We start from the raw sequence: 14006 nt of genomic DNA, 5'->3' as shown, positions 1-14006 counted from the left end.
AAATAAGCTGAGATTTCTCTCAATCCTCCATCGCGAGGTGTGTCCAGAACGTCTAGGAAACAACTTGTGTCTAACTGAATCCCCCCATAAACAATCCTTTTACATATTAGAATTAATTTAGGTTCTCAACTAGTGTGCTGCATCATATTTATGTATTGTGACAGTTGGTATTCAATTATCAATTCGTATCATACGCCAGGTCTTTATTCTGAATAAACCGAAGCCTGGCTCACTTACCTGATCACAGGCATCCCTGCTGACAGTTCTGGCCGGCCGCCATCTCCATAGCGGCTCTGCGCAGATCTCCTTTAATTCCTCTGAAATCGCCTATTGGTCTCCAATTAGGTCTCCAGCTATTTAAAGCACCTCCTTCCATTACTCCTTTCCTACTCTTCAGGTTACTGTTAAGGAGTTGGACGTGTTTTGCGCTCTCTCCTGGCGACCCACAGGCTATTCTACCTGTCAGCATTTCCAGTGATATCACCAGAGCAGTTCGCAGACTATCACATCTTCCACCATTTCAGTGGTAACTTTCCTGCCATCCACAGGTCATCACACCCTATACCCAATCTGTGGTATTAACCTGGCAACCTGCAGGTTACTGTGTCTTCCGTGATCTTCCCTTTTGCCTCTTCCCTGTAAGTCTCGCCAAGTACTCTCGAAGAGAGCCATGACGTGCGTAGTGGAGGCATCTAAAGCCAAGCCTTTGTGCGAGGGTCCCTGGAGAAGACCATCAACGACTCCGTGCCTCTGAAAGAAGTAGCGTCAAATTGTCAGATCAAGATTCAGTTATCCTAGGCTTTGTGACAATTAGCCTCTAAATACAGATTCAAGTCATATAAAACATAAGTAATTTTGATGACTTGACATGTTAGTTAAAGAAATAGAATTATTTTATACAAAATTCTGTTTCAGTCTAAACTGATAAAACCTACTAATGTGTAAATGTAACCTAAAAATTCTGCCTTCTTCCCATTTTGAACCCCCTTCTATCAGTTGAATACACTTTTCCATTTTTTTTGTCTGAAATACAGTGAGGTGACATAGGGACTTTTTATTTAAAAGTGTCACTTTGTGTATGTGAAACCTTTTATTACATTGCTGGGAGTGCACATAGAAATACAGTTCTCCACCAAAAGCCTATATTTTTAATGGAACCTGCTCCACGCAGAAGCACATTGGCGGGTACACACATTACCCCATGTGCAGTGAATTGCTTAAAATAAAATGATAATTTAAAAATGATCAGTGCCCTAATGCTAATTGGTTCTGGTGATTTTCCAGATATTCTATATCATTTTCAATTTTTATTAATTCTCCATAAAATATTATTAGTAATAATATTTTTAGACAGATAACTCATAAGTTAACAGACACGCTTATCTAAGGAGTTTGTGTGTGTGTGTGTGTGTGTGTGTGTATATATTGTCGAAGTCAGCAAATTGGATAGAGTCATTTCAATTAAAGTTGAGCAAACTTGGTTGTCTTTGTCTGAAAAGATGCGTACGGTACGCTACGACGTACAAGGGCACGCTACGGCGTGAAAGGGCGTACGTATCCACTACACGTGGCAGCAACAGTAATTGGTCTTTTACCATACATTCGCACAAACACGCATACTAATAAAATAGTACACATTAATGGTAGTTGCAACACATAGTCAGTTATGTCGAAATATAGTGGTATTTATATGTTATATTAGAGTTACATGCATATTAGTGAAATACACGGAACAGGTTGAAGGAATAACATCATGAGTGGTATCATAATGAACCTCTTTACATATCCTACTGTTTGGTTCACTCTGCGAGGGAATCGCAGAGTGCATACACAAGTTATGAATGATAGGGAATTATGAACTACTTAAGACTAAGGAATCTTGGCGGGAAGAGCCGAGCATACCCCCTGGAGAGGTGACCCCCTCCTTTGGATTCCTTAGGATGAATTAGCCAATGATTGACAACCCCTTGGACCTTCCTGAGACCTGGACCAATAGATGCAAGCTATACCATCTTCATTGTGTTACTGTATTTTTGTGTGTATATAAGCAGTAGCTTCACATCTAGTGTTCAGACATCTTGTCCCCAGACTTCAGGATTGAATGACTGCACACTGGATCCAGAGCGCCTGCGATAAGTAACGGCTGTATTTATTATCACTTCGCTTGAGCATTTTATTCTACTATTTGCGAATAAATCTTTGTGCGTTGGAAACACAAATCGAGGTTCGACAATCGTTATTGGTTAGCGAAAATACGCACCTAACAATATATATATATATGTTGATAGATAGATATATATATATCAACAGGACTGACCCTTGAAAAAGTCTACAAGACAAAACGCATTGGCCCACCCCTTTTGTTAGCAGCGGGCTTCCATACACTGAATTAATTTGCATTCCAGGGTGGAACACATCACTGATTAGGGAACACTGCAATCATTGCTTTCTTAAATTTGAAGTTCCTTCCTGCCAACTAAGTCAGCAGGAACTCCGCATTAATCTTAACAATAGTGCTTATTGATGTAAGGTAATATCCTGAATACTAAGACCCATGTTATTACCACGTAGCATCTTTAGATTGTTGTATTTAACAGTTTCTGGCTGAAGCGTGTTGTGGGATCTGACCGATCTATTGAGCATACTAGATCCAAGATCAGTGAATGTTAAAGCATAGTAATTGTGTTTGTAGCCGTTTATCTCTGTGCAGTTTGACTGACTAGTTTGTTTCAATATCATCTACACATGACCTTTTTTATATATTCTTACCTACTCAGAGGTATATTTATATAATGACAGGCTTTTTTAGGATGTTTTATGATATTTGGTATTTCATTACTTTAATTGCTTTCCAAAAGTTTTACTGGTATTTTGTATGTTCCTTTGTTAATATAAAACTTGAAACATGAATTAAAGAGCCTCTCCATGATAGAGAAGCCCTCTAAATCACAGCAAACGCCAGAAAATAGAGATGCTGCATCTTCTGTCATAAGATTTAACGTTCAATCAACCCCACGTCTGGAAAAAATGAAGAAACTACAGATGACAAGCAAATCTATCTTTCCTCCCCTGACCTGTTTCCCGTCATCCTAACCCAGGTATCTAGCTGTCTCTCTGCTGTAGCTACCTGGATGTCACAGCGCTTCTTGAAACTCAACCTCTCCAAATCCGAGCTCATCATCTTTCCTCCTGCCTATGTTGCTGTCCTTCCCAATATCTCCCTCTTGGTTGACATCACTCTCCTGTCACCCAAGCCCGCTGCCTTGGAGTCACCCTTGACTCAGCCCTCCGCTTTACCCCTCATATCCAGTCCCTCACCAAATCCTACCACTTCTTCCATAACATTAAGAAAATCCATCCCTTCCGCTCTCAGGAAGCAACCAAAATTCTGGTCCATTCACTCATCATTTCTCATCTCGACTATTGAAGCCTCCTTGTCACTGGCCTTCCTCGCTTTCGCACTTCTGACCTTCAATCCATACAGAATTCTGCGGCTAGGTTAATTTTCCTCTCCCACCGTGCCTGTTTCACTTTTCTGTGTAAATCCCTTCATTGGCTCCCTATCCGTTTCAGAATTCACTTCAAGCTCCTTACCCTCACTTACAAAGCCCTTACCAACACTTCTCCCTCTTACATCTCTGACCTTGTCTCGAGGTACATACCTACCCGGCCACTTCGCTCCGCCTCTGACCTCCGCCTCAATTCACCTCATTACCTCCTCCCATGCTCGCCTCCAAGACTTTTGCCATGCTGCCCCTAATCTTTGGACCTTACTAACTCAACTCTCCCCCAACCTTCAGTCCTTGAAACGCTCACTCAGAACTCACCTTTTCAAGCTTGCCTATCCTACCACCTCTTAACCACTCTATCCATCACCTCCTCTTCCTCGTCTGTCATCTCCATTTTCTCCCAGTTGTTCCTACTATCTCCCACCACCTTTAGAATGTAAGCCCCCGCAGGCAGCGGGGGCTTACATTCGTCTCATGTCTGTCTACTGTCCTTTGTATGTCCTGTCACGTCTTTTTCTGCACTCTGTGTTCACTACACTCATCTGTGCTACTTACATGTATTACCTAATCTATTTGCTACTTGCTTCTGTATCTGGCGCTACAGAATCTGGCACCTTATAAATAAATAATAATAAACACGTATAAAACAATATACTGGTAGTAGTTTTCTGAGCAGTCTAGTAACATATTCCCCTATTACATTACAATTACTATAAGATAAATTTAATACTACATCATTACAAATAACTGACTAAAATATCAAGTGAAGTCCCTCATCGCAATCAAGAATTAAACATAGAAACATTTGACGGTAGACAAGAACCGCTTGGCCCATCTAGTCTGCCCATTTCTTTATTAACCTATGGTACCTTAAACCCTATTTGATCATCTATTATTTATAAGGATATTCTTATGTCCATCCCAAGCATGTTTTAACTGCTCTACTGCATTAGCCTCTACCACCACTGATGGGAGGCTATTCCACTTATTCACTACCCTTTCTGTGAAGTAGTTTTCCCTCAAATTTCCTCTGAACCTATTTCCCTCCAGTTTCAGTGCATGTCCTCGTGTTCTAGTACTTCTCTGTCTTTGAAGAATGTTTCCCTCCTGTACCTTTTTCAAACTGTTGATATATTTGAAAGTTTTCATCATGTCCCCTCTTTTCCTTCTCTGCTTCAAACTATACTTATTAAGATCTTTGAGTCTTTCCGGTTAAGTTTTGTGCTGTAGGCCATGCACCATTTTAGTTGCCCTTCTTTGTACAGTCTCTAATGTATTTATATTCTTCTGGAGATATGGCTTCCAGAATTGAACACAGTAAGAATACTGTGATGAGGCCGTACCAGTGACCTATACAGTGGCATTATTACTTCTTTCTTTCTCCTACTGATTCCTCTCCTTATGCAACCAAGCATCTGACTCGCCTTCCTCATTGCTTTGTTACATTTCTTACCTGCCTTTATGTCACCTAAAATAGTGACTCCTAGATCCCTTTCCTCTTCTGTAGTTTTCATTATTATGCCATTATGCCATTAATACTATATTTAGCCTTTGGATTTTTGACACCCAAGTGCATGATTTTGCATTCTTTGGCATTAAACTGTAGTTGTCACTCTTGACCATTCCGCTAGTCTACCTAGACGATCAATCATTTGTTTTACCCCTCCTGGTGTGTCTACCCTGTTGCATATCTTTGTGTCATCAACAAAAAGGCATACTTTCCCTTGAATACCATTTGCAATGTCTCCAATAAAGATGTTGAAAAGCACTGGTCCAGAACAGAACCTTTCCCTCCTATGAATGTACTCCATTTACTACAACTCTCTGTTTTCTATCCTGCAACCAAGATCTTATCCAGTCAACCATCTTAGAATCCAATCCCAAGCTTTCAAGTTTATTTAACAGGCTGCGATGTGGGACAGTGTCAAAAGCCTTACTAAAATCTAGATAAGCTACATCTATGCCCTGCCCCGCCCCCCCCCCCCCTTGAGCTATTACTTTAGTCACCCAGTCAAAAAAGTCAAGAAGATTTGTTTGACATGATCTCCCCCCAGTAAATCCATACTGTTTGGGATCCTGTAAGTTACTGGATTTGAGATATTCTACAATTCTTTCTTTTAAGAGTGTTTCCATAAATTTCCCTACTACTGATGTAAGGGTCACTGGTCTGTAGTTGCTGCCTCTTCCTTGTTTACACTTTTGTGAAATGGGACTACATTTGCTTTTTTCCAGTCCTCTGGAATTACTCCTGTAGCTAGTGACTGATTGAACAATTCTGTTAATGGTGTTACCAGCACCCAATTTAGCTCTTTTAGTATCCTTGGATGTATCCCATCTGGCCCCATTGATTTATCCACTTTCAGTTTTGAGAGCTCTGTTAAGACTTTATCCTCTGTAAATGTACTTGTATCTACCTCAATTTTTACAAACAAACATTAATAAAACAATACTGGGTAATTCATACAGACAGAGAGGTAACAGAACCCTGCTCGCAACCCTTCCCCGCTCTTTCTGTAGTGAACACTGAGCAAAAATAATTATTAGGATGATCTGCTATTACCTTGTCTCCCTCCAAGACCCTTACTCTATGTCTTTAGTCTTATTATTCCTCCTTTTGTTTTTCTCCTTTCACTTATATACCTAAAAAATGTTTTGCTCCCTTTACCTACTGACTGGGCCATTTTTTCTTCAGATTGTGCCTTTGCACATCTGATTACCTTCTTAGCCTCCTTTTGTCTAGCAAGATACACCTCTTTGTCTTCATTATTCTGAGTCTGCTTATGTTTCCTGAAGGCGATCTTTTTTTCTTTCACGATAGTTGCTACTTCTTTTGCAAGGATCAAAACCCACTTATGGATGTAAGTAATATCCATCAAACATTGAACTAATTCAATTTGACTTTTTCTAATACATAATATCTTATCATTGATCGGTAATGATTCTACAAAGTGAACTTAATTATTCCGAAGTCTTGATCATACTCCTGCATTACTTCATTCTACCCACAGGTCAAATCAACACAGGGTTTCAAACTGACCGTTTCAGATCGTAATGAAATTCAGTATAATAAATGCTGTCATGGGTGTAAAGAAACCCCCCAAATCTTAGGCTGATATGTGCCCTGGTTTTGAAGTTATACTCCTTTTAAAGTTGCAGGTTTTTAACAAAAAATTAGCTTTAACATTTTATTTAAACTTCATTTGTAGCTCACCTGATTAAGCTAGAGAGTTGGGCAAGGACTCATTTTAAACCTCTTTTTATGGGCTTTCCTATGATCTATAACACACAGCAGTATGTTTCAATAAAAATTGAAAATGTAACATTTTTTAAAATCAAAGTTTTGATTTTCTCAAAGCCATATTTTAAAATTATTGAAAAACATCTCATAAATTGTTCATACTGTTGTTAATAAATCCCCAAAGTTTTATTTTGGAACATCTGCTACAGGAGCTTTCACTTTGGACTGTTTGTTAGAATAATGAAAATGAGAACTATCTAGACCCGTTCATTACTCTTATATTATCTCTTTAAACACATTATGTTAATACTGAAATATTTAAAACATTTGTGAATATTCTATGTCTTTCACATATTACAAGAAAGCTTATTACATATCACTACCATTTGGTGCTGCTGCTCTGGATGGATGGATGGTGCTACTTTGCGGGTTGGAACTGGCTGAAGGCTTCATTGTTTTTAGTATTTCCAGTTCAGAAAGGGTGTACATTCGACCTGTTGGAGTTAATGGATTCACCTTACACAGAACATCTACTATAGTAATCCATAACACATCCGACTTCCTTGGGTATGAAAAAGATGGTGATGGACCAGCTGGATGGAGGAATGTCACTTTCAGTTTATCTATGTTTTCATCTTACTCCAGAATAAATGCGAGACACGATTTGTCGTCATAGACAGCAGTTACATACCCTCTGATGTCAGCAAATGGGAGCTTATACTACATTATCTTGAGAAACTGAACAGTGACCTTATTGCTGTTTTTGAAGTGCCCCAAATTGTTTTCTGCAGCTGGCACAAACTTCTGCAACTTTTTGCATTTCAGAAATAATTTACACCTCCATTCTCAAACAGTTCTCAACCCCTTCTTATTAGAAGTATGATTAGCCTTTTTAAATGGGGTGAAACAATAAGATACTTGGGCCTGATTCATTAAGGATCTTAACTTAAGAAACTTCTTATTTTAGTCTCCTGGACAAAAGCATGTTACAATGCAAGGGGTGCAATTAGTATTCTGTTTTGCACATAAGTTAAAAACTGACTGTTTTTTCATGTAGCACACAATTATCAACTTTACATTTCAGTGTACAAATAAGCTATCAAGTATTTGTGTGCTACATGAAAAAACAGGCAATATTTAACTAATGTGCAAAACAGAATACTAATTTGCACCCCTTGCATTGTAACATGGTTTTGTCCAGGAGACTAAAATAAGAAGTTTCTTAAGTTAAGATCCTTAATGAATCAGGCCCCTTGTCAGTTTCCTCCATCTTTATTCTTCTTTACTTCTATAAATAAATTTAAACACCAACCACTGCAAACACTCCTCTAAACCAATTTAAACACCACAGCAGGCTTCTACTGGGCTGTCAGGGAAATAATTCATATGAGACTCAGCTGAGGGGTAAAAGGAGTATGTGCTGACCTCTGATTGGAGGAGCCCATCACATGCTCCTCTGACCCGTGGGGATCAGCAGCTGCCTCAAGGGCTGTGCTTTCTCTTTACTGCCTGGCCAGGTGACTGAGGTTTCTTCTTGTGAGTACAGTGTTGCTTTCAGTCTGCTGGGTCTCTCCCTCCCAGCATCCCTTCTCCAAGCTGCTGTTCCTCCCTGCTCCCATTCTTCAAGTCTGATATTCCACTGTAACTAAACACTCTGCTTATTCAAATGCAACACAAATGGTTCAGGGTCATGTAAGGTTCGGGTGGGTTTAAATTAGGGACCAAGGGGCTATCTTCACCATTTAAAGCCCACCCAAACCTAATCTGTCCCTGTAAAAGGCAGGCCTATTCAACACAATTGAAGTGTCTTTCCACATAGAGTATCTTTCCACGTAAGTTTACAACCCTGCGCAGAAGTGGGAGCAGGTGTTGTCTGTAAAATATCGTCCCCAAACACATCTGAAGAGGAATGTGCATTCCTCTATTGAAGTGAACTGGAAAAAATATTGTTTTGTTGATTTTCTCAGATGTGTAGAGCCTCAATAAATACAATTTTCATGAATCATTCAAAACTTAAAGCTCTTGTAGCAGATGATGCCATCATGATCCCAAAATAAAACTTTGGGGATTTATTAACAAAAGTATGAACAATTTTTGAGATGTTTTTCAAAAATGTGAAAAAATATGGCTCTTTGAGAAATCCCCGGAAAACGAGCGCTTGAAAAATATTACTGTTAATACGGTAATATGCGCGTAAATACCGTTAATACGGTAATTTACTTGCTGGATTTCAGCTCGCAGCTCAGGGAGCTGCAAGCTGAAATTCAGCGAGTAATTACCGTATTAACGGTAAAAAATTTTGAGCGCTCGTTTTCCGGGGATCTCGTTAACAATTGAATACCCCCCTGGGGGGGTATTCAATTGTTCGTCCGGACGGCTAAAATACTCGCGCTCTAAAAGTATTACCGTTAATACGGTAATTACTCGCTGAATTTCGGGAGCTGTGAGCTGAAATCCAGCGAGTAAATTACCGTATTAACGCGCAATATTACCGTATTAACGGTAATACTTTTAGAGCACGAGTATTTTAGCCATCCAGGCGAACAATTGAATACCCCCCTAAGAGTCAAGAATTGTGTATACATAAAACAGGCTGATTGGGTTTTATTTTATCATTTCAATATTTTGTTATCCTTTTATGTATTAGTTTTATATAGTTATTTGCATGTTCAAGCATTATTGATATAATACTTCTGTGGAAAAGGGGATAATTTACCACGGTCTATTAACCAGAATTGGGTTAAAGATCCTGCTGTTACCTTAAGGAAGGATTGCTGAGGTGTTTTTCTTGATAATGAAAGGATTGTGGGATCTGGTGGGTGGGGCTTCCGATGCTGAATAGCAGCCGGACTATAGCTGGGCCTGCAGGGTTTAGTTGGTGTCAGGAAGCCATAGAACATTTAATGATTGTGTTAGTGTTGTTGTGACCAAAATAAAATCACAACTGGTTAAGAAGACTGGAGTAAGAAGTCACTCATTTGGTAATTCCCGCACTACATATGTACATTTGGACTATCACTTTTATGTACACTCAGCAGCCACAACTCTGGCTTGTTTTTCCAGCACATCCCAGTGATGCTCGATCGGATGGAGATCTGGGGAATTTGGAGGCCAAATTAACACCTTGCACTCTTTGTCATGTTCCTCAAACCATTCCTGAACAATTATTGCGGTGTGGCAGGGCGCATTATCCTGCCAAAAGAGGCAACTGCCATCAGAGAATATTGTTGCCTTGAAGGGGTGTACTTGGTCTGCAACAATGTTTAGGTAGGTGGTATGTGTCAAAGTAACATCCATGTGAATGCCACAACCCAAGGTTTTCCAGCAGAATATTGCTCAGAGCATCACACTACCTACCGTCAGCTTGACTTCATCCCATAGTGCATCCTGGTGCCACCTCTTTCCCAGGTAAATGACGCGCACACCCGGCCTCCAACTGTTGTAAAGGAAAACGTGATTCATCAGACCAGCCCACCTTCTTTTATTGTTCGAAGTTCCAGTTCCGGTGCTCACGTGCCCATTGTAGGCATTTTCAGCGGTGGACAGGGGCATGGGCACTCTGGTCGGTCTGTGGCTACGCCACCCCATACACAGCAAGCTGCGATGCACTGTGTGTTCTGACCTTTCTATCGTAACCAGCATAAACATTTTCAGCAATTTGTGCTATAGTAGCTCTTCTGTGGGATTGGTTTAGACGGACTAGCCTTTGCTCCCCACACGCATCATTGTGCCTGGGGTGCCCATGACACTGTTGCCGGTTCACCAGTTATCCTTCCTTGGTCCTCTTTTGGTAGGTACTAACCACTGCATACCGAGAACACCCCAAAAGATGTGCTGTGGAGATGCATTGACTGGTTGTCTAGCCTTGACAATTTGGCCCTTGTCAAAGTCTCTCGGATCCTCAACCATTTTTCCTGCTTCCAACACATCAACCTCAAGAACTGACTGTTCATTTGTTGCCTAATACATCCCACACCTTGACAGGTGCCATTTTGTAATAAGATTATCAATGTTATTCACTTGTCAGTGGTTGGTATGTGTGTGTATAATAAATATATATTTATCACCTCATCATTTTTCTCCATCACCTCATCCTTCATCTTCATCGCCACATCCTTCATCAAGCTACTTAAGGTGTTAAAAACTCCCCACTGTCACCCCCAGCAACCGCCAACCACTCCTAACTGTCACTTCTCCTTCAAGAAATATATAGGTCAGTGTATAACTCTGTCCAGCAGGTGGCGCTGCAGCTTTTTTTTTTTTTTTCACACGCCACTAGGCATTTATATAGTAGATATATAATAAATTGTGGCAAGAGCCCGCTACTGCTGAAGCACACGCGAGCAACTTCTTCCTTTTTATGTAGTTTTATTGTCAGGATGGTAAATGTTTTGACACTGTACAGATTTCACAGCAATTCTTGGAGACCCTAAACACTAGCTAGACATAGACCAGCTCTCTCAAGACCAGCCAGCTTCCCCAGCATTGGTCTCAGTGAACAAATGACACAATCAAGCTTTTATACATGATACTCCTCCCCCAGCCTTAGCTTGATGGGCAGGTGACACACCCCCCTTTCCTTTAAGAGGAAACGCCCATCACTGTCTCTGTTTGCACTAACAGACACACCCTGTCTGCTGAGAGGAAGGAGCTTTCAAATCATGTATGTTAACCAAACTTTAAATAACACATAAGTCTTTACCTGGTTTAACCTTAATCTAGGTGCATAACTGCGCCAATGTTTTATTCTGCTTGTATGCTTTCTCTGCATCTTGTCAGATAAATGCCTCCCTTTGTTACAAAATAAATATATATATATATATATATATATATATATATATATATATATATACAAGTTAACCCGTGCATGATACTCATGCATTCTAGTCAAATCAAGCTACTTAAGGTGTTAAAAAGGTTTTTGTCATCTTCATCGCCACACACACACGCCGCTAGGCTTTTATATATTAGATAATGCTAAGAATTTAGTAGGTCAGTGTAGTATATAACTCCGCCCAGCAGGTGGCGCTGCAGCTTGAGCACTCTGTCACCCGGTAGCTTTTTCCACACACACACACTAACACGCCGCTAGGCTTTTATATATTAGATGTGTGTGTGTGTGTATGTATGTATATATATATAATTTATTATGACAATGACCACAGGTTCTTTTTTTGTTTTGTGCAATTTTAATCGAGGAGGGAAACCTTGTAAATCTTGCGGCTCTTGCAACAGCACAGGTTCAACATACTTGCCAACTTTTATAACCTCCCCTGCAGAATATCCCGGAGGGGAGGTCATGTGCGAGAGGTGGTGTGGTGACGCGGTCAATGTGTCCCTGCTTCCTGCTATATAATGTAGATATTCACGGCATCGCTCAGCAGGGGGCGAGCATGATGATTCTTATGGCGTCATTAACCTCCACCGGTACCTGGGAAGGAGCCTGCTTGTCTGGATAGTCTCTCCGAAATTCGAAAGCTTCTTGGACATTTCGGGACAGTAGTTAAACATGCTAATATGCATTCACCAGGCTAAAACATTTTTTTGCTTTTACGTTACACAAGTATTGCTATAGAAAGTGATGTGTCTTTGTTTTTACACGTTATAACACTTTATGCAGTTTAGATTTCTGATATACTTTTAAGAGGATTATGCAGTATGTATTATGAAGCTGCTAAACCACTACCCCGCAATTTTGTGTGTTGTGTTTGCCGAATTGTTTATCTGTGGTGTTTTATTTGGTGTTTTCCTCCCATTTTATTGTATCAAACTTTTCAATTGAAAATATCACAAATGGAGTAAATGTTGCCATTGTCAGGCTAGACTTGATTGATCAAGCGAGATCAATTGTGCTGGAATTCTCAGGGTGTTTCTCATTAGAAAGCTGACACAGACAATTTTTCGGCCATGCAGGAGCAAATCGGAGCAGAGAGGAGTGTGAATATGATGTTGCTGCATAATTTGTTTAGCTCCTTCATGCTCCAATGTGCTCTCCACTTCAGAAAAAATGTACTTATAATATAGAAATGACTTCTATTGTGTAAGGATGTAAAGACGTATCATACAGTCATACACAGATACCACAAATAAAATTCTGTGTCCACAGTCATCATATATAACGAACTTTTAAATAATGTTCTGGCATTTATTGGAGTCAAAAATATATGTAATTTCACAGATTTATCTTAAGTCCTTATGGGATATAATTACATCTGCTGAATTTAGTGCTTATTCAGACATAAGTAGGGTAGCATTATCAGCAAATATGTGTGTTATATTTTTTCCTTCCTTTAAAAGATTAGTGAAGTTAAAGAGTATTTGGCAAAGTACTGAACCATCACTAACTCATTAACATCACCAGCCAAACCTACATAAATCCTCACTGTAATTTTTTTTTACAGCATACTTGCAAGGTTTACCGCTTAGCTGTGATACTTATTATTTCAAACTTTTCAATTAAATTTTATTATTTAATTTGAAGTTAATTTATGTTTATTAATGCTATATCCTGAACATGTGTAAAAGATTCTATAATTTAATAATGTACACAAGATGTATGCAGTTCCTTAATGTATGATGTCATCCGCAGTAGTTATTCCACTCATGTGACTATATGACTTATAATGAAAAGTCCAAGCTGATGATTGAGACTGGTACAGTGTTTATTAGTGGGTGAGAATTAGAAATAAATAAGAGAAGATAATAGTATAGACACGGATTTAGGGCATGATTCAAGTCCAAACCCAACTTGCAGAACAAAAAGAGCACATAACTTGAGCGTAGTTCTGACCATATTCAAATCCAAGCCTATCTCAGGATGCGTTTATATTTGAATCTGGGTGTAAGTATGCTCTGGGCAGACGTTATAAGACTTACAGACTGCAGTATACTTTAATCTAAGCTCACATCAGAATTCCTACAAGAAAGTTTATAATATGAAATAAAAAACCCTAAACAGTATAGTCACTAATAGAAAAATGGATTGTTACAAAAATAAATTATATATATAAAAAACATTAAACGCATAAAGATGATCTTAATGCACACTGTGCATACAATGCCTTTTTAGAGTCTATCTTACTTGCATAAATTTGTTCTGTGATAGTGGTTTGCATATGTGTAGTTTTTAAAACAAAGGCTATTCTGTGTCAGTCATCACTATTAGTTGGCACTTACACCTGCCCAGTAGCTGGTGCAAATGATACAGCTGAAACCAAGTGTATGAGCGTACGAGAATCACAGGATTTTAATCGATCGCA

This window comes from Mixophyes fleayi, chromosome 7 (genome assembly GCF_038048845.1).
Source record: "Mixophyes fleayi isolate aMixFle1 chromosome 7, aMixFle1.hap1, whole genome shotgun sequence".
In the NCBI taxonomy this organism is placed as follows: domain Eukaryota; kingdom Metazoa; phylum Chordata; class Amphibia; order Anura; family Limnodynastidae; genus Mixophyes; species Mixophyes fleayi.
The sequence above is the reverse complement of the archived record's forward strand: the minus strand, read 5'-3'. Positions refer to the sequence as shown.